This window comes from Chiloscyllium punctatum, chromosome 46 (genome assembly GCF_047496795.1).
Source record: "Chiloscyllium punctatum isolate Juve2018m chromosome 46, sChiPun1.3, whole genome shotgun sequence".
Lineage (NCBI taxonomy): Eukaryota > Metazoa > Chordata > Chondrichthyes > Orectolobiformes > Hemiscylliidae > Chiloscyllium > Chiloscyllium punctatum.
The window spans coordinates 61,429,065-61,451,784 of NC_092784.1; positions in this window are offsets into that span (position 1 = coordinate 61,429,065).

A 22,720-nucleotide genomic window follows, 5' to 3' on the forward strand; every position below is an offset into this window, starting at 1 on the left:
CGGAGTCAGATATCTGAGCTAATCCTGGCTGTGCAAAGCTGATAAGTCATACTCTGCAGATGAAGGTCTTTTTATTTCCTACATGACATGGGTTAACCCAGAAGGTGACTGAGGCAGACTCGAGGGAGAAGTGTCTGTCATTCCTGATGCACCAGCAGTTAATGCTCTGAACCAGTGAATGTTGCTCGGGAGAGTAACAGTCTGCTTTCCTTCTCATATATTTTATAACGTATCGCTTTACATTAGCTTCAGTGTCACAGATGGTAAACAAGTCAGGCAGTCTCCTCCCAGCACCTCCCTCTGTAAAGGCTGATTAAAAGGTGAATAGTTTTACTGAGGAATCATGATTTCATAGAATGACAGAACACGCTGAAGGGGCTGATTGTCTCCTGTATTGATGGGACTATCACTGATTTCTGTATTCATTACTGAAGATACTGATACCTGTGGGGACTGCACAGCGTAGCTGGCAGCCTCAGCACTGATAGCACCAACATCCTCAGACCTGTGAAGCTGTGCCTCACCACCCACTTCACATTCAGGAACCAAACCTCCAAACAAATCACCGGAACACCGATGGGATCCCCAATATCAGGCCTCACAGCAGAAGCAGTAATGCAGAGACTTGAACAAGCTGCTGTCCCATCTCTCCACCCCAACCTTTGGGTCCGCTACATAGGTAACCCTTTGTCATCACAAAACGGAACAAATTCGATGAAACCTCCAACACCATCAACAATATCCTGATGGGCATAAAGTTCAGTCAAGAGGAGGAGAACGACAACAGACTCCCATTCCGAGACGTGACAGTTGAACATACAGTTAATGGAGAGCTTCAAACCAGGTTCTGGATTAGTGGTGCTGGAAGAGCACAGCTGTGCTCTTCCAGCACCACTAATCCAGAATCTGGTTTCCAGCATCTGCAGTCATTGTTTTTACAAGTTTCAAACCAGTGTCTACAGAAAAACAATGCACACAGACCAAATACTCCACTTCAGAAGTAATCATCCCAACACCCACAAACGGAGCTGCATCAGGACATTACTTCAACAAGCTACATCACACTGCAGCACCCAAAGAATTACAAAAAGCAGAAGAAAAATATCAACACAATGTTTTCAAGAAAAACAGGTACCCAATAAATACAAGCCACCGATTCCTCAGAAACAAACCCAAACAAGCAGACCCAATGCTACCAAAACCTATAGCCATATTACCTTACATCAAAGACATACACAAAATGAGTTCCAAACTACTCAGACCCCTTGGCATCATGGGAGGCCACAAACCCACCAACACACTTAAACAGCAGCTGATGAATCCAAAGGATCCAATAGATCCCACCAGCAAAACTAACGTCATTTATACGATACCGTGTAAGAACTGTAAAAAACAATACATCGGACAAACACGAAGGAAACTTGTCACCAGGATACATGAACACCAACTGACCACCAAAAGGCATGACCCACGATCACATACAGACAAAGAAGGATACCACTTTGACTGGAACAACACACACATCCAAGGACAGGTGAAGTAAAGACATGCACTAAAATTCGTAGAGGTATGGCATTCTAACCAGAACTCCATCAATAAACACATCGATTTAGACCCTATCTCCCTTCTCTTGAAAAAAGGAACTGGAAATGACATCACCCACCTTAGGAATCTAAGACCTATAAACAGAGAGGCAGGACATATCACCAGAGCCTCACCAAAGACTCTCACTGATGGTGTTACCTCATCATGGTGACGAAACATCTGAAAACAAACCTTCCAGCTCACTGAACTAATTAACAGACTGAGTAATGGTGGCTGGAGGGCAGGGGCCAGTGGATGAATGGAGCGATTGTCTCCCTGCCATGTTCAGTGGATGTTTGTTGATACATGGAGGAAAATATCCCATTCTGGGCACACATGGTGCTCCAGTACCTGTCACACAGTCTATGAGCTTGGGCAAGCACCTTCAGGAGATTAAAAAGAAAGCAAGAAACAAAAAGCAAACTCAGCATTGAGATCAAGGAATTTAAAATTGAGGATCAAAGACATTCATTTCAGCAGAAGAATCTCTCTCCTTGTTTACCAACCGGTTTTACAAAGAAGATGTCAGGAGAACGTTCCTCACTAATATGTGACAAGTTAGCTGAAAGAAGAGGATTGTCTGGGCACACAGCACTCCCTGTGTACCACACTGTGCACAGACACACAGCACTCTCTGTGTACCACACTGTGCACAGACACAAAGCACTCCCTGTGTACCACACTGTGCACAGACACACAGCACTCCCTGTGTACCACACTGTGCACAGACACACAGCACTCTCTGTGTACCACACTGTGCACAGACACAAAGCACTCCCTGTGTACCACACTGTGCACAGACACACAGCACTCCCTGTGTACCACACTGTGCACAGACACAAAGCACTCCCTGTGTACCACACTGTGCACAGACACACAGCACTCCCTGTGTACCACACTGTGCACAGACACAAAGCACTCCCTGTGTACCACACTGTGCACAGACACACAGCACTCCCTGTGTACCACACTGTGCACAGACACACAGCACTCCCTGTGTACCACACCGTGCACAGACACACAGCACTCCCTGTGTACCACACTGTGCACAGACACACAGCACTCTCTGTGTACCACACTGTGCACAGACACAAAGCACTCCCTGTGTACCACACTGTGCACAGACACACAGCACTCTCTGTGTACCACACCGTGCACACACACACAGCACTCCCTGTGTACCACACTGTGCACAGACACACAGCACTCTCTGTGTACCACACTGTGCACAGACACAAAGCACTCCCTGTGTACCACACTGTGCACAGACACACAGCACTCCCTGTGTACCACACTGTGCACAGACACACAGCACTCCCTCTGTACCACACTGTGCACAGACACACAGCACTCCCTGTGTACCACACTGTGCACAGACACACAGCACTCCCAGTGTACCACACTGTGCACAGACACACAGCACTCCCTGTGTACCACACAGTGCACAGACACACAGCACTCCCTGTGTACCACACCGTGCACAGACACAAAGCACTCCCTGTGTACCACACCGTGCACAGACACACAGCACTCCCTGTGTACCACACCGTGCACAGACACACAGCACTCCCTGTGTAACACACTGTGCAAACATGCATACAGCAGTCCCTGTGTAATACATTCTGTACACACATACAACACTCCATATGTAACACACTGTGTGCACGCATATACAGCACTCCCTGTGTAATACATTCTGCACACACATACAACACTCCATATGTAACACACTGTGTCAACGCACATACAGCACTCCCAGTGTAACACATTCTGCACACACGTACATCACTCCATGAGTACACACTGTCCACACGCACATACAGTACTCCTTGTGTAACACACTGTGCACACACATACAGTGCTCCCTGTGTAACACGCTGTGCACACCCACAGTACTCCCTGTGTAACACACTGTGCACACACACACACATACAACTCTCCATGTGTAACATAGTGTGCACATACACACAATACTCACTGTGTAACACACTGTGCACACCCACAGTACTCCCTGTGTAACACACTGTGCACACACATAAAGCAATCCCTGTGTAACACATTCTGCACACACATACAACACTCCATGTGTAACACACTGTGCACACACACACACATACAGCACTCCCTGTGTAATACACTCTGCACACACACATACAGTACTCCCTGTGTAACACACTGTGTACACACACACACATACAACTCTCCATGTGTAACATAGTGTGCACACACACACAAGTCACTTTGTGACACACTGTGCACACCCACAGTACTCCCTGTGTAACACACGGTGCACACACATAAAGCAATCCCTGTGTAACACATTCTGCACACACATACAACACTCCATGTGTAACACACTGTGCACACACATACAGCACTCCCTGTGTAACACACTGTGCACAAACACAGCACTCCCTGTGTAATAGACTGTGCACACACACATACAGTACTCCCTGTGTAACACACTGTGCACACACACATACAGCACTCCCTGTGTAATACACTGTGCACACACACATACAGTACTCCCTGTGTGCACACACATACATTACTCCCTGTATAATACACTGTGTACAGACACATACAACACTCCCTGTGTAACACAGTGTGCATACATGTACAGCAATCCCTGTGTAACACACTATGCACATACACATACAGCACTCCCTGTGTAACACACTGTGCAGATACACAGCACTCCCTGTGTAATACACTGTGCACACATACATACAGCACTAACTGTGTAATACACTGTGCGCACACTCATACAGCACTCCCTGTGTAACACACTGTGCACACACGTAAAGCAATCCCTGTGAACACACTGTGTACATACACATACAGCACTCCCTGTGTAACACACTGTGCAGATACACAGCACTCCCTGTGTAATACACTGTGCGCACACTCATACAGCACTCCCTGTGTAACACACTGCGCAAACATGCATACAGCACTCCCTGTGTAACACACTGTGCAAACATGCATACAGCAGTCCCTGTGTAATACATTCTGCACACACATACAACACTCCATATGTAACACACTGTGTCAACGCACATACAGCACTCCCTGTGTAACACACTGTGTGCACGCACATACAGCACTCCCTGTGTAATACATTCTGCACACACATACAACACTCCATATGTAACACACTGTGTCAACGCACATACAGCACTCCCAGTGTAACACATTCTGCACTCACGTACATCACTCCCTGTGTAACACACTGTGCACACACACATACAACACTCCCTGTGTAACACACTGTGTACACACACACGTACAGCACTCCATGTGCAATACACTGTGCACACACACAGCACTCCCTGTGTAACACACACTGTGCACACACACATTCAGCATTCCCTGTGTAATACACTGGGTACACACACATACAGCACTCCCTGTGTAACACACTGTGTACACACACATACAGCACTCCCTGTGTAACACAATGTGTACACACACATACAGTACTCCCTGTGTAATACACTGTGTACACACACATACAGTACTCCCTGTATAACACACTGTGTACACACACATACAGTACTCCCTGTATAACACACTGTGTACACACACATACAGTACTCCCTGTGTAACACCCTATGTACAAACAGATACAGTACTCCCTGTGTAACACACTGTGTACACGCACATACAACACTCCCTGTGTAACACACTGTGTACACACACATACAGCACTCCCTGTGTAACCCACTGGGTACACACACATACAACACTCCCTGTGTAACACACTGTGCACACACACATACAGCACTACCTGTGTAACACACTGTGTACACACACATACAACACTCCCTGTGTAACACACTGTGTACACACACATACAACACTCCCTGTGTAACCCACTGGGTACACACACATACAACACTCCCTGTGTAACACACTGTGTACACACACATACAGTACTCCCTGTGTAACACCCTATGTACACACACATACAGTACTCCCTGTGTAATACACTGTGTACACACACATACAGTACTCCCTGTATAACACTCTGTGTACACACACATACAGTACTCCCTGTGTAACACACTGTGTACACGCACATGCAACACTCCCTGTGTAACACACTGTGTACACACACATACAGCACTCCCTGTGTAACCCACTGGGTACACACACATACAACACTCCCTGTGTAACACACTGTGTACACACACATACTGCACTCCCTGTGTAACACACTGTGTACACACACATACAGCACTCCCTGTGTAACACACTGTGTACACACACATACAGCACTCCCTGTGTAACACACTGTGTACACACACATACAGCACTACCTGTGTAACACACTGTGTACACACACATACAGCACTCCCTGTGTAATACACTGTGTACACACACATACAGCACTCCCTGTGTAACACACTGTGTACACACACATACAGCACTACCTGTGTAACACACTGTATACACACACATACAGCACTCCCTGTGTAACACACTGTGTACACACACATACAACACTCCCTGTGTAACACACTGTGTACACACACATACAGCACTCCCTGTGTAACCCACTGGGTACACACACATACAGCACTCCCTGTGTAACCCACTGGGTACACGCACATACAGCACTACCTGTGTAACACACTGGGTACACACACATACAGCACTACCTGTGTAACACACTGTGTACACGCACATACAACACTCCCTGTGTAACACAATGTGTACACACACATACAGCACTCCCTGTGTAACCCACTGGGTACACACACATACAGCACTACCTGTGTAACACACTGTGTACACACACATACAGCACTACCTGTGTAACACACTGTGTACACACACATACAGCACTACCTGTGTAACACACTGTGTACACACACATACAGCACTCCCTGTGTAACACACTGTGTACACACACATACAGCACTCCCTGTGTAACACACTGTGTACACACACATACAGCACTCCCTGTGTAACACACTGTGTACACACACATACAGCACTCCCTGTGTAACACACTGTGTACACGCACATACAGCACTCCCTGTGTAACACACTGTGTACACGCACATACAGCACTCCCTGTGTAACACACTGTGTACACGCACATACAGCACTCCCTGTGTAACACACTGTGTACACGCACATACAGCACTCCCTGTGTAACACACTGTACACGCACATACAGCACTCCCTGTGTAACACACTGTGTACACGCACATACAGCACTCCCTGTGTAACACACTGTGTACACGCACATACAGCACTCCCTGTGTAACACACTGTGTACACGCACATACAGCACTCCCTGTGTAACCCACTGGGTACACGCACATACAGCACTCCCTGTGTAACCTACTGGGTACACGCACATACAGCACTACCTGTGTAACACACTGGGTACACACACATACAGCACTACCTGTGTAACACACTGTGTACACGCACATACAACACTCCCTGTGTAACACAATGTGTACACACACATACAGCACTCCCTGTGTAACCCACTGGGTACACACACATACAGCACTACCTGTGTAACACACTGTGTACACACACATACAGCACTCCCTGTGTAACACACTGTGTACACACACATACAGCACTCCCTGTGTAACACACTGTGTACACACACATACAGCACTCCCTGTGTAACACACTGTGTACACACACATACAGCACTCCCTGTGTAACACACTGTGTACACACACATACAGCACTCCCTGTGTAACACACTGTGTACACACACATACAGCACTCCCTGTGTAACACACTGTGTACACACACATACAGCACTCCCTGTGTAACACACTGTGTACACACACATACAGCACTCCCTGTGTAACACACTGTGTACACACACATACAGCACTCCCTGTGTAACACACTGTGTACACACACATACAGCACTCCCTGTGTAACACACTGTGTACACACACATACAGCACTCCCTGTGTAACACACTGTGTACACACACATACAGCACTCCCTGTGTAACACACTGTGTACACACACATACAGCACTCCCTGTGTAACACACTGTGTACACACACATACAGCACTCCCTGTGTAACACACTGTGTACACACACATACAGCACTCCCTGTGTAACACACTGTGTACACACACATACAGCACTCCCTGTGTAACACACTGTCTACACACACATACAGCACTCCCTGTGTAACACACTGTGTACACACACATACAGCACTCCCTGTGTAACACACTGTCTACACACACATTCAGCACTCCCTGTGTAACACACTGTGTACACACACATACAGCACTCCCTGTGTAACACACTGTGTACACACACATACAGCACTCCCTGTGTAACACACTGTGTACACACACATACAGCACTCCCTGTGTAACACACTGTGTACACACACATACAGCACTCCCTGTGTAACACACTGTGTACACACACATACAACACTCCATGTGTAACACACTGTGTACACACACATACAGCACTCCCTGTGTAACACACTGTGTACACACACATACAGCACTCCCTGTGTAACACACTGTGTACACACACATACAGCACTCCCTGTGTAACACACTGTGTACACACACATACAGTACTCCCTGTGTAACACACTGTGTACACACACATACAGCACTCCCTGTGTAACACACACATACAGCACTCCCTGTGTAACACACTGTGTACACACACATACAGCACTCCCTGTGTAACACACTGTGTACACACACATACAGCACTCCCTGTGTAACACACTGTGTACACACACATACAGCACTCCCTGTGTAACACACTGTGTACACACACATACAGCACTCCCTGTGTAACACACTGTGTACACACACATACAGCACTCCCTGTGTAACACACTGTGTACACACACATACAGCACTCCCTGTGTAACACACTGTGTACACACACATACAGCACTCCCTGTGTAACACACTGTGTACACACACATACAGCACTCCCTGTGTAACACACTGTGTACACACACATACAGCACTCCCTGTGTAACACACTGTGTACACACACATACAACACTCCCTGTGTAACACACTGTGTACACACACATACAGCACTCCCTGTGTAACACACTGTGTACACACACATACAGCACTACCTGTGTAACACACTGTGTACACACACATACAGCACTCCCTGTGTAACACACTGTGTACACACACATACAGCACTACCTGTGTAACACACTGTGTACACACACATATACCACTACCTGTGTAACACACTGTGTACACGCACATACAGCACTCCCTGTGTAACACACTGTGTACACACACATACAGCACTCCCTGTGTAACACACTGTGTACACGCACATACAGCACTCCCTGTGTAACACACTGTGTACACGCACATACAGCACTCCCTGTGTAACACACTGTGTACACGCACATACAGCACTCCCTGTGTAACCCACTGGGTACACGCACATACAGCACTCCCTGTGTAACCTACTGGGTACACGCACATACAGCACTACCTGTGTAACACACTGGGTACACACACATACAGCACTACCTGTGTAACACACTGTGTACACGCACATACAACACTCCCTGTGTAACACAATGTGTACACACACATACAGCACTCCCTGTGTAACCCACTGGGTACACACACATACAGCACTACCTGTGTAACACACTGTGTACACACACATACAGCACTCCCTGTGTAACACACTGTGTACACACACATACAGCACTCCCTGTGTAACACACTGTGTACACACACATACAGCACTCCCTGTGTAACACACTGTGTACACACACATACAGCACTCCCTGTGTAACACACTGTGTACACACACATACAGCACTCCCTGTGTAACACACTGTGTACACACACATACAGCACTCCCTGTGTAACACACTGTGTACACACACATACAGCACTCCCTGTGTAACACACTGTGTACACACACATACAGCACTCCCTGTGTAACACACTGTGTACACACACATACAGCACTCCCTGTGTAACACACTGTGTACACACACATACAGCACTCCCTGTGTAACACACTGTGTACACACACATACAGCACTCCCTGTGTAACACACTGTGTACACACACATACAGCACTCCCTGTGTAACACACTGTGTACACACACATACAGCACTCCCTGTGTAACACACTGTGTACACACACATACAGCACTCCATGTGTAACACACTGTGTACACACACATACAGCTCTCCCTGTGTAACACACTGTGTACACACACATACAGCACTCCCTGTGTAACACACTGTGTACACACACATACAGCACTCCCTGTGTAACACACTGTGTACACACACATACAGCACTCCCTGTGTAACACACTGTGTACACACACATACAGCACTCCCTGTGTAACACACTGTGTACACACACATACAGCACTCCCTGTGTAACACACTGTCTACACACACATACAGCACTCCCTGTGTAACACACTGTGTACACACACATCAGCACTCCCTGTGTAACACACTGTCTACACACACATTCAGCACTCCCTGTGTAACACACTGTGTACACACACATACAGCACTCCCTGTGTAACACACTGTGTACACACACATACAGCACTCCCTGTGTAACACACTGTGTACACACACATACAGCACTCCCTGTGTAACACACTGTGTACACACACATACAGCACTCCCTGTGTAACACACTGTGTACACACACATACAACACTCCATGTGTAACACACTGTGTACACACACATACAGCACTCCCTGTGTAACACACTGTGTACACACACATACAGCACTCCCTGTGTAACACACTGTGTACACACACATACAGCACTCCCTGTGTAACACACTGTGTACACACACATACAGTACTCCCTGTGTAACACACTGTGTACACACACATACAGCACTCCCTGTGTAACACACACATACAGCACTCCCTGTGTAACACACTGTGTACACACACATACAGCACTCCCTGTGTAACACACTGTGTACACACACATACAGCACTCCCTGTGTAACACACTGTGTACACACACATACAGCACTCCCTGTGTAACACACTGTGTACACACACATACTGCACTCCCTGTGTAACACACTGTGTACACACACATACAGCACTCCCTGTGTAACACACTGTGTACACACACATACTGCACTCCCTGTGTAACACACTGTGTACACACACATACTGCACTCCCTGTGTAACACACTGTGTACACACACATACAGCACTCCCTGTGTAACACACTGTGTACACACACATACTGCACTCCCTGTGTAACACACTGTGTACACACACATACTGCACTCCCTGTGTAACACACTGTGTACACACACATACTGCACTCCCTGTGTAACACACTGTGTACACACACATACTGCACTCCCTGTGTAACACACTGTGTACACACACATACAGCACTCCCTGTGTAACACACTGTGTACACACACATACTGCACTCCCTGTGTAACACACTGTGTACACACACATACAGCACTCCCTGTGTAACACACTGTGTACACACACATACAGCACTCCCTGTGTAACACACTGTGCAGACACACATACTGCACTACCTGTGTAATACACTGTGTACACACACATACAGCACTACCTGTGTAACACACTGTGTACACACACATACAGCACTCCCTGTGTGACACACTGTGTACACACACATACAGCACTCCCTGTGTAACACACTGTGTACACACACATACAGCACTCCCTGTGTGACACACTGTGTACACACACATACAGCACTCCCTGTGTAACACACTGTGCAGACACATACAGCACTCCCTGTGTAACACACTGTGTACACACACATACAGCACTCCCTGTGTAACACACTGTGTACACACACATACAGCACTCCCTGTGTAACACACTGTGTACACACACATACAGCACTCCCTGTGTAACACACTGTGTACACACACATACAGCACTCCCTGTGTAACCCACTGTGTACACACACATACAGCACTCCCTGTGTAACCCACTGTGTACACACACATACAGCACTCCCTGTGTAACACACTGTGTACACACACATACAGCACTCCCTGTGTAACACACTGTGTACACACACATACAGCACTCCCTGTGTAACACACTGTGTACACACACATACAGCACTCCCTGTGTAACACACTGTGTACACACACATACAGCACTCCCTGTGTAACACACTGTGTACACACACATACAGCACTCCCTGTGTAACACACTGTGTACACACACATACAGCACTCCCTGTGTAACACACTGTGTACACACACATACAGCACTCCCTGTGTAACACACTGTGTACACACACATACAGCACTCCCTGTGTAACACACTGTGTACACACACATACAGCACTCCCTGTGTAACACACTGTGTACACACACATACAGCACTCCCTGTGTAACACACTGTGCAGACACACATACAGCACTCCCTGTGTAACACACTGTGTACACACACATACAGCACTCCCTGTGTAACACACTGTGCAGACACACATACAGCACTCCCTGTGTAACACACTGTGTACACACACATACAGCACTCCCTGTGTAACACACTGTGCAGACACACATACAGCACTCCCTGTGTAACACACTGTGTACACACACATACAGCACTCCCTGTGTAACACACTGTGCAGACACACATACAGCACTCCCTGTGTAACACACTGTGTACACACACATACAGCACTCCCTGTGTAACACACTGTGCAGACACACATACAGCACTCCCTGTGTAACACACTGTGTACACACACATACAGCACTCCCTGTGTAACACACTGTGCAGACACACATACAGCACTCCCTGTGTAACACACTGTGTACACACACATACAGCACTCCCTGTGTAACACACTGTGTACACACACATACAGCACTCCCTGTGTAACACACTGTGTACACACACATACAGCACTCCCTGTGTAACACACTGTGCAGACACACATACAGCACTCCCTGTGTAACACACTGTGTACACACACATACAGCACTCCCTGTGTAACACACTGTGCAGACACACATACAGCACTCCCTGTGTAACACACTGTGTACACACACATACAGCACTCCCTGTGTAACACACTGTGCAGACACACATACAGCACTCCCTGTGTAACACACTGTGTACACACACATACAGCACTCCCTGTGTAACACACTGTGCAGACACACATACAGCACTCCCTGTGTAACACACTGTGTACACACACATACAGCACTCCCTGTGTAACACACTGTGTACACACACATACAGCACTCCCTGTGTAACACACTGTGTACACACACATACAGCACTCCCTGTGTAACACACTGTGTACACACACATACAGCACTCCCTGTGTAACACACTGTGTACACACACATACAGCACTCCCTGTGTAACACACTGTGTACACACACATACAGCACTCCCTGTGTAACACACTGTGTACACACACATACAGCACTCCCTGTGTAACACACTGTGTACACACACATACAGCACTCCCTGTGTAACACACTGTGTACACACACATACAGCACTCCCTGTGTAACACACTGTGTACACACACATACAGCACTCCCTGTGTAAACACACTGTGTACACACACATACAGCACTCCCTGTGTAACACACTGTGTACACACACATACAGCACTCCCTGTGTAACACACTGTGTACACACACATACAGCACTCCCTGTGTAACACACTGTGTACACACACATACAGCACTCCCTGTGTAACACACTCTGTGTACACACACATACAGCACTCCCTGTGTAACACACTGTGTACACACACATACAGCACTCCCTGTGTAACACACTGTGTACACACACATACAGCACTCCCTGTGTAACACACTGTGTACACACACATACAGCACTCCCTGTGTAACACACTGTGTACACACACATACAGCACTCCCTGTGTAACACACTGTGTACACACACATACAGCACTCCCTGTGTAACACACTGTGCTACACACACATACAGCACTCCCTGTGTAACACACTGTGTACACACACATACAGCACTCCCTGTGTAACACACTGTGTACACACACATACAGCACTCCCTGTGTAACACACTGTGTACACACACATACAGCACTCCCTGTGTAACACACTGTGTACACACACATACAGCACTCCCTGTGTAACACACTGTGCACACACACATACAGCACTCCCTGTGTAACACACTGTGTACACACACATACAGCACTCCCTGTGTAACACACTGTGCACACACACATACAGCACTCCCTGTGTAACACACTGTGCACACACACATACAGCACTCCCTGTGTAACACACTGTGTACACACACATACAGCACTCCCTGTGTAACACACTGTGTCAGACACACATACAGCACTCCCTGTGTAACACACTGTGTACACACACATACAGCACTCCCTGTGTAACACACTGTGTACACACACATACAGCACTCCCTGTGTAACACACTGTGTACACACACATACAGCACTCCCTGTGTAACACACTGTGTACACACACATACAGCACTCCCTGTGTAACACACTGTGTACACACACATACAGCACTCCCTGTGTAACACACTGTGTACACACACATACAGCACTCCCTGTGTAACACACTGTGTACACACACATACAGCACTCCCTGTGTAACACACTGTGTACACACACATACAGCACTCCCTGTGTAACACACTGTGTACACACACATACAGCACTCCCTGTGTAACACACTGTGTACACACACATACAGCACTCCCTGTGTAACACACTGTGCAGACACACATACAGCACTCCCTGTGTAACACACTGTGTACACACACATACAGCACTCCCTGTGTAACACACTGTGTACACACACATACAGCACTCCCTGTGTAACACACTGTGTACACACACATACAGCACTCCCTGTGTAACACACTGTGTACACACACATACAGCACTCCCTGTGTAACACACTGTGTACACACACATACAGCACTCCCTGTGTAACACACTGTGTACACACACATACAGCACTCCCTGTGTAACACACTGTGTACACACACATACAGCACTCCCTGTGTAACACACTGTGTACACACACATACAGCACTCCCTGTGTAACACACTGTGTACACACACATACAGCACTCCCTGTGTAACACACTGTGTACACACACATACAGCACTCCCTGTGTAACACACTGTGTACACACACATACAGCACTCCCTGTGTAACACACTGTGTACACACACATACAGCACTCCCTGTGTAACACACTGTGTACACACACATACAGCACTCCCTGTGTAACACACTGTGTACACACACATACAGCACTCCCTGTGTAACACACTGTGTACACACACATACAGCACTCCCTGTGTAACACACTGTGTACACACACATACAGCACTCCCTGTGTAACACACTGTGCAGACACACATACAGCACTCCCTGTGTAACACACTGTGTACACACACATACAGCACTCCCTGTGTAACACACTGTGCAGACACACACATACAGCACTCCCTGTGTAACACACTGTGTACACACACATACAGCACTCCCTGTGTAACACACTGTGTACACACACATACAGCACTCCCTGTGTAACACACTGTGCAGACACACACATACAGCACTCCCTGTGTAACACACTGTGTACACACACATACAGCACTCCCTGTGTAACACACTGTGTACACACACATACAGCACTCCCTGTGTAACACACTGTGTACACACACATACAGCACTCCCTGTGTAACACACTGTGTACACACACATACAGCACTCCCTGTGTAACACACTGTGTACACACACATACAGCACTCCCTGTGTAACACACTGTGTACACACACATACAGCACTCCCTGTGTAACACACTGTGTACACACACATACAGCACTCCCTGTGTAACACACTGTGTACACACACATACAGCACTCCCTGTGTAACACACTGTGTACACACACATACAGCACTCCCTGTGTAACACACTGTGTACACACACATACAGCACTCCCTGTGTAACACACTGTGTACACACACATACAGCACTCCCTGTGTAACACACTGTGTACACACACATACAGCACTCCCTGTGTAACACACTGTGTACACACACATACAGCACTCCCTGTGTAACACACTGTGTACACACACATACAGCACTCCCTGTGTAACACACTGTGTACACACACATACAGCACTCCCTGTGTAACACACTGTGTACACACACATACAGCACTCCCTGTGTAACACACTGTGTACACACACATACAGCACTCCCTGTGTAACACACTGTGTACACACACATACAGCACTCCCTGTGTAACACACTGTGCAGACACACATACAGCACTCCCTGTGTAACACACTGTGTACACACACATACAGCACTCCCTGTGTAACACACTGTGTACACACACATACAGTACTCCCTGTGTAACACACTGTGCAGACACACACATACAGCACTCCCTGTGTAACACACTGTGTACACACACATACAGTACTCCCTGTGTAACACACTGTGCAGACACACACATACAGCACTCCCTGTGTAACACACTGTGCTGACACACATACAGCACTCCCTGTGTAACACACTGTGTACACACACATACAGCACTCCCTGTGTAACACACTGTGTACACACACATACAGCACTCCCTGTGTAACACACTGTGTACACACACATACAGCACTCCCTGTGTAACACACTGTGTACACACACATACAGCACTCCCTGTGTAACACACTGTGTCATACAGCACTCCCTGTGTAACACACTGTGTACACACACATACAGCACTCTCTGTGTAACACACTGTGCAGACACACACATACAGCATTCCCTGTGTAACACACTGTGTACACACACATACAGCACTCCCTGTGTAACACACTGTGTACACACATATACAGCACTCCCTGTGTAACACACTGTGTACACACACATACAGCACTCCCTGTGTAACACACTGTGTACACACACATACAGCACTCCCTGTGTAACACACTGTGTACACACACATACAGCACTCCCTGTGTAACACACTGTGTACACACACATACAGCACTCCCTGTGTAACACACTGTGCAGACACACATACAGCACTCCCTGTGTAACACACTGTGTACACACACATACAGCACTCCCTGTGTAACACACTGTGCAGACACACATACAGCACTCCCTGTGTAACACACTGTGTACACACACATACAGCACTCCCTGTGTAACACACTGTGTACACACACATACAGCACTCCCTGTGTAACACACTGTGTACACACACATACAGCACTCCCTGTGTAACACACTGTGTACACACACATACAGCACTCCCTGTGTAACACACTGTGTACACACACATACAGCACTCCCTGTGTAACACACTGTGTACACACACATACAGCACTCCCTGTGTAACACACTGTGTACACACACATACAGCACTCCCTGTGTAACACACTGTGTACACACACATATAGCACTCCCTGTGTAACACACTGTGTACACACACATACAGCACTCCCTGTGTAACACACTGTGTACACACACATACAGCACTCCCTGTGTAACACACTGTGTACACACACATACAGCACTCCCTGTGTAACACACTGTGCAGACACACATACAGCACTCCCTGTGTAATACACTGTGTACACACACATACAGCACTCCCTGTGTAACACACTGTGTACACACACATACAGCACTCCCTGTGTAACACACTGTGTACACACACATACAGCACTCCCTGTGTAACACACTGTGTACACACACATACAGCACTCCCTGTGTAATACACTGTGTACACACACATACAGCACTCCCTGTGTAACACACTGTGTACACACACATACAGCACTCCCTGTGTAACCCACTGTGTACACACACATACAGCACTCCCTGTGTAACCCACTGGGTACACACACATACAGCACTCCCTGTGTAACACACTGTGCAGACACACACATACAGCACTCCCTGTGTAACACACTGTGTACACACACATACAGCACTCCCTGTGTAACACACTGTGCAGACACACACATACAGCACTCCCTGTGTAACACACTGTGTACACACACATACAGCACTCCCTGTGTAACACACTGTGTACACACACATACAGCACTCCCTGTGTAACACACTGTGTACACACACATACAGCACTCCCTGTGTAACCCACTGTGCTGACACATACCACCCAGATGAACCCAGTGTTCAGTGCAGCACCTCCCCTGGACCACCTGACCTGGGGCAGGTTAAAACTGACTTGGTGATCATATTGCTGAGAGATAAGTTTTCTATCTTCGAGTTACAGAGATGTTGGTGACCTCAGGCTCATGTTCCCCTGTTGGATATGAATCCTTGTTCTTGGACTGATGGCCGTTTCTGCTTATATGAGATGAGTAATATTTATTGTGTTCACTGATCAATCCTCCTCCTGGTGTTGTGAGGATGTTTTAGACAAGGACAGCATCAGGTTGTTGGAGACACTTCAGTGATTTTTTTCAACATCGACAGTGGCCAATTGATTCATGACCTGATAGTTTCCCATTACCTGTGGCGGTAAACTCAGCAAACCGGCAAATGTGGATAAAAGAAGAGACCTTTATTTGGAAGGCTCTGCAGACTCAGGACCACAAGGCAGCAGGAGTTTCTCTGACCTCAGTGAATGACCAGAGACAGCAGTTAAGGGAAACTAAAAATTCAAGATCTTCACTTTTAAATAATGAAGAAAAGATTCCAGTCTATCACCATGAAGTTTTCTGAAAGGCAAGAGAAATTTCACAGAATCAAATCAAACCAAAACAGGAAATCATTTGGTCAGTTGTCGTGATGCCAAATCTTTGCAAGCAAAGAGTTCCTCAATTTGTATCTCTCTCTTTTTTCTTTCCCTCTTGCCTTGTCTGTTTTTTGTTGTTTCAGTTATTTATTCACTTCCCTTTTTGAACGTCTTGTCCCTTAAACACATCAGTCAATGTATTTATGGCTCAGTAATCTGTTTTGTCATTTCCATTGAGGAGCGCATATATTTTCACCTCACTGTTGGACTGCTTTGTTGTTTTAAGTCATGTTTGGCTGGTGTCACTCCCCACATCCCCCTGTTCTCGTGTCCTGCCCTGAAAGAGTACACTTGACACTGGTGTCATTCTTATTTGATAAGCTTTCTTCCATTCTATGGGTCGGTTCTTCATTAATTCAGATGCTGTGAAGAGGTCCACATTTGTTGGGAGCAGTTTGCGAATCCATGGGGAAGTAAGTGTTTCGTTATTGCTCATACAAAAGCAAAATACTGTCAAGGCTGGAAATCTGAAACAAAAACAGAAGATGCTGCAGACTCTCCGTAGCTCTGACAGCATCAGTGGAGAGTGAAACAGAGTCCACATTTCAAGTCAGATATGACTGTTCTTTGCATTCTTTGGAAGTTCTGAAGAATAGTTATCGAGTCATACAGCATGGAAATAGACACTTCAGTCCAACCAGTCTGTGCCAAACTAAACTAGTCCCACCTGCCTGCTCCTGGCCCATATCCCTCCAAACCTTTTATATTCAGTACTTATCCATCGGTCTTAAACGTTGTAATTGTACCCACATCCACCACTTTCTTGGGAGGTTCACTCCACACACGAACCATCCTCTGTATAAAACAATTATCCCTTAAAATCTTTTTTAAATCTCTCCTCTCACCTTAAAAATATGTCCCCTAGTTTTGAAATTCCACATCCCAAGGAAAGACACCTACCATTGCTCCTATCAATCTTCCTCATTATTTTGCACACTTCTGGAAGATCACCTCTCGACCTCCTATGCTGCAGAGGAAAATAATTCCTGTCTTTCTTTCTAACTCAAACTTTCCATACTTGGCAACATTCTGGGAAATTTCCTCTGAACCCTCTCCAGCTTAATAATAGCCTTCCTACAACAGGGTGATCAGAACTGGACACAGTACTCCCAACATTCTGTGCAACTTTAATATGACTTCCCAACTCCTATACTCAGAAGTCTGGGCAATGATGGCAAATGTGCAAAATGCCTTTTTAACTATTCTGTCTGTTTGTGATGGACACTTCAAAGAATTATGTATCTGAACTCCTGGGTCTCTCTGTTCTACAACACATTGGAGAGTGTTGTTAAGAAGGGTCCCTGGTAATCGAGCAGGAGGTGGTAAGAACACAACAAGCCTGGCAGCATCAGATGGTGGAGAAGTCGACGTTTTGGGGGTAACCCTTCATCAGGACTGGGGGTGAGTTTGGGGGAGCTGCAGATTAAGTGGGTGGTGGGGGCAGGGTGGGGATAGGTGAAGACAGGTAGAGGGTACGACCTGCTTGGTCAATGGGAGGAATGAATCTGGTTGGTGGCCATGCCTACTTGGGAGGTAGCGTCTCTGATCCTCTTCGAACCTGGTGGATTTGGCGGATCGTGTGTGATCCTGATGGATTTGGGGGAGAGGAAATGTCTCTGATCCCGATGGATTTGGGGGGGAGGTACTGGTCCTGATGGACTTTTTTTGTGGGTGTCTCTGATCCTGTGGATTGTTTGGCAGGGGATGTGTGTGATCCTTTGGATTGTTTGTGGGCATCTGTGATCCTATGGATTGTTTGGGGGGGGGGTCTGTGATCTGATGGATTGTTTGGGAGGGGTGTGTGTGATCCTATGGATTGTTTGGAAGGGGGTCTGTGATCCTATCGATTGTTTGGGATAGGGCTGTCTGTGATCCTATGGATTGTTTGGGAGGGGGTGCCTGTAATCCTATGGATTGTTTGGGAAGGTGTGTGTGTGATCCTATGGATTGTTTAGGAGGGGGCTGTCTGTGATCCTATGGATTGTTTGGGAGGAGGGTGTCTGTGATTCTATGGATTGTTTGGGAGGGTGTCTGTGATCCTATGGATTTTTGGGACGGGGCTGTCTGTGATTCTATGTATTGTTTGGGAGGAGGAGTGTGTGATCCTATGAATTGTTTGGGACAGAGCTGTCTGTGATCTTATGGATTGTTTGGGAGGGGGGGTTCTGTGATCCAATGGATTGTTTGGGACAGAGCTGTCTGTGATCCTATGGATTGTTTGGGAGGGGGGTCTGTGATCCTGTGGTTTGTTTGGACAGGGCTGCCTGTGATCCTATGGATTGTTTGGGTGGGGGTCTGTGATCCTATGGATTGTTTGGGATGGAGCTTTCTGTGATCCTATGGATTGTTTGGGAGGAGGGTGTGTGTGATCCTATGGATTGTTTGGGAGGGGTGTCTGTGATCCTATGGATTGTTTGGGAGGGGGGCTGATCCTATGGATTGTATGGGACGAGCTTTCTGTGATCCTATGGATTGTTTGGGACGGGGCTGCCTGTGATCCTATGGATTGTTTGGGACAGAGTTTTCTGTGATCCTATGGATTGTTTGGGGGGGGGTCTGTGATCCTGTGGATTGTTTGGGAGGGGGGTTTGTGATCCTATGGATTGTTTAGGAGGAGTGTATGTGTGATCCTATGGATTGTTTTGGGAGGAGTGTGTGTGTGTGTGTGATCCTATGGATTGTTTGGGACGGGGCTGTCTGTGATCCTATGGATTGTTTGGAGGCTGCCTGTGATCATATGGATTGTTTGGGAGGGGGGTCTGTGATCCTATGGATTGTTTGGGAGGTGTGGTGTGTGATCCTATGGATTGTTTGGGAGGGGTGTCTGTGATCCTATGGATTGTTTGGGAGGAGTGGTGTGTGTGATCCTATGATTGTTTGGGAGGGGGTTTGTGATCCTATGGATTGTTTGGGAGGAGTGTGTGTGTGTGTGTGATCCTATGGATTGTTTGGGACGGGGCTGTCTGTGATCCTATGGATTGTTTGGATGCTGCCTGTGATCATATGGATTGTTTGGGGGGGGGTCTGTGATCCTATGGATTGTTTGGGGGGTGTGTGTGTGATCCTATGGATTGTTTGGGAGTGGTGTCTGTGATCCTATGGATTGTTTGGAGGAGTGTATGTGTGATCCTATGGATTGTTTGGGAGTGGTGTCTGTGATCCTATGGATTGTTTGGGAGGAGTGTATGTGTGATCCTATGGATTGTTTGGGAGGAGTGTGTGTGTGATCCTATGGATTGTTTGGGATGGGGCTGTCTGTGATCCTATGGATTGTTTGGAGGCTGCCTGTGATCATATGGATTGTTTGGGGGGGTCTGTGATCCTATGGATTGTTTGGGAGGTGTGTGTGTGTGATTCCTATGGATTGTTTGGGTGGGTGTCTGTGATCCTATGGATTGTTTGGGAGGGGGGTCTGATCCTGTGGATTGTTTGGGAGGAGGGTGTCTGTGATCCTATGGATTGTTTGGGACGGGGCTGTCTGTGATCCTATGGATTGTTTGGAGGAGGGTTGTCTGTGATGCTATGGATTGTTTGGTGGGGGGTCTGTGATCCTATGGATTGTTTGGGAGGGGTGTCTGTGATCCTATGGAATTGTTTGGGAGGGGGGTCTGATCCTATGGATTGTTTGGTGGGGGGGTCTGTGATCCTATGGATTGTTTGGGAGGGGTGTCTGTGATCCTATGGATTGTTGGGAGGGGGGTCTGATCCTATGGATTGTTTGGGAGGAGGGGTGTCTGTGATGCTATGGATTGTTTGGTGGGGGGTCTGTGATCCTATGGATTGTTTGGGAGGAGGGTGTCTGTGATGCTATGGATTGTTTGGTGGGGGGTCTGTGATCCTATGGATTGTTTGGGAGGGGTGTCTGTGATCCTATGGATTGTTTGGGAGGGGGGTCTGATCCTATGGATTGGTTTGGTGGGGGGGTCTGTGATCCTATGGATTGTTTGGGAGGGGTGTCTGTGATCCTATGGATTGTTTGGGAGGGGGGGGTCTGATCCTATGGATTGTTTGAGGAGAGGGTGTCTGTGATCCTATGGATTGTTTGGTGGGGGGTCTGTGATCCTATGGATTGTTTGGGAGGGGTGTCTGTTGATCCTATGGATTGTTTGGGAGGAGGGTGTCTGTGATCCTATGGATTGTTTGGTGGGGGGGGTCCTGTGATCCTATGGATTGTTTGGTGGGGCGGTCTGTGATCCTATGGATTGTTTTGGTGGGGGGGGGGTCTGTGATCCTATGGATTGTTTGGGAGGGGTGTCTGTGAT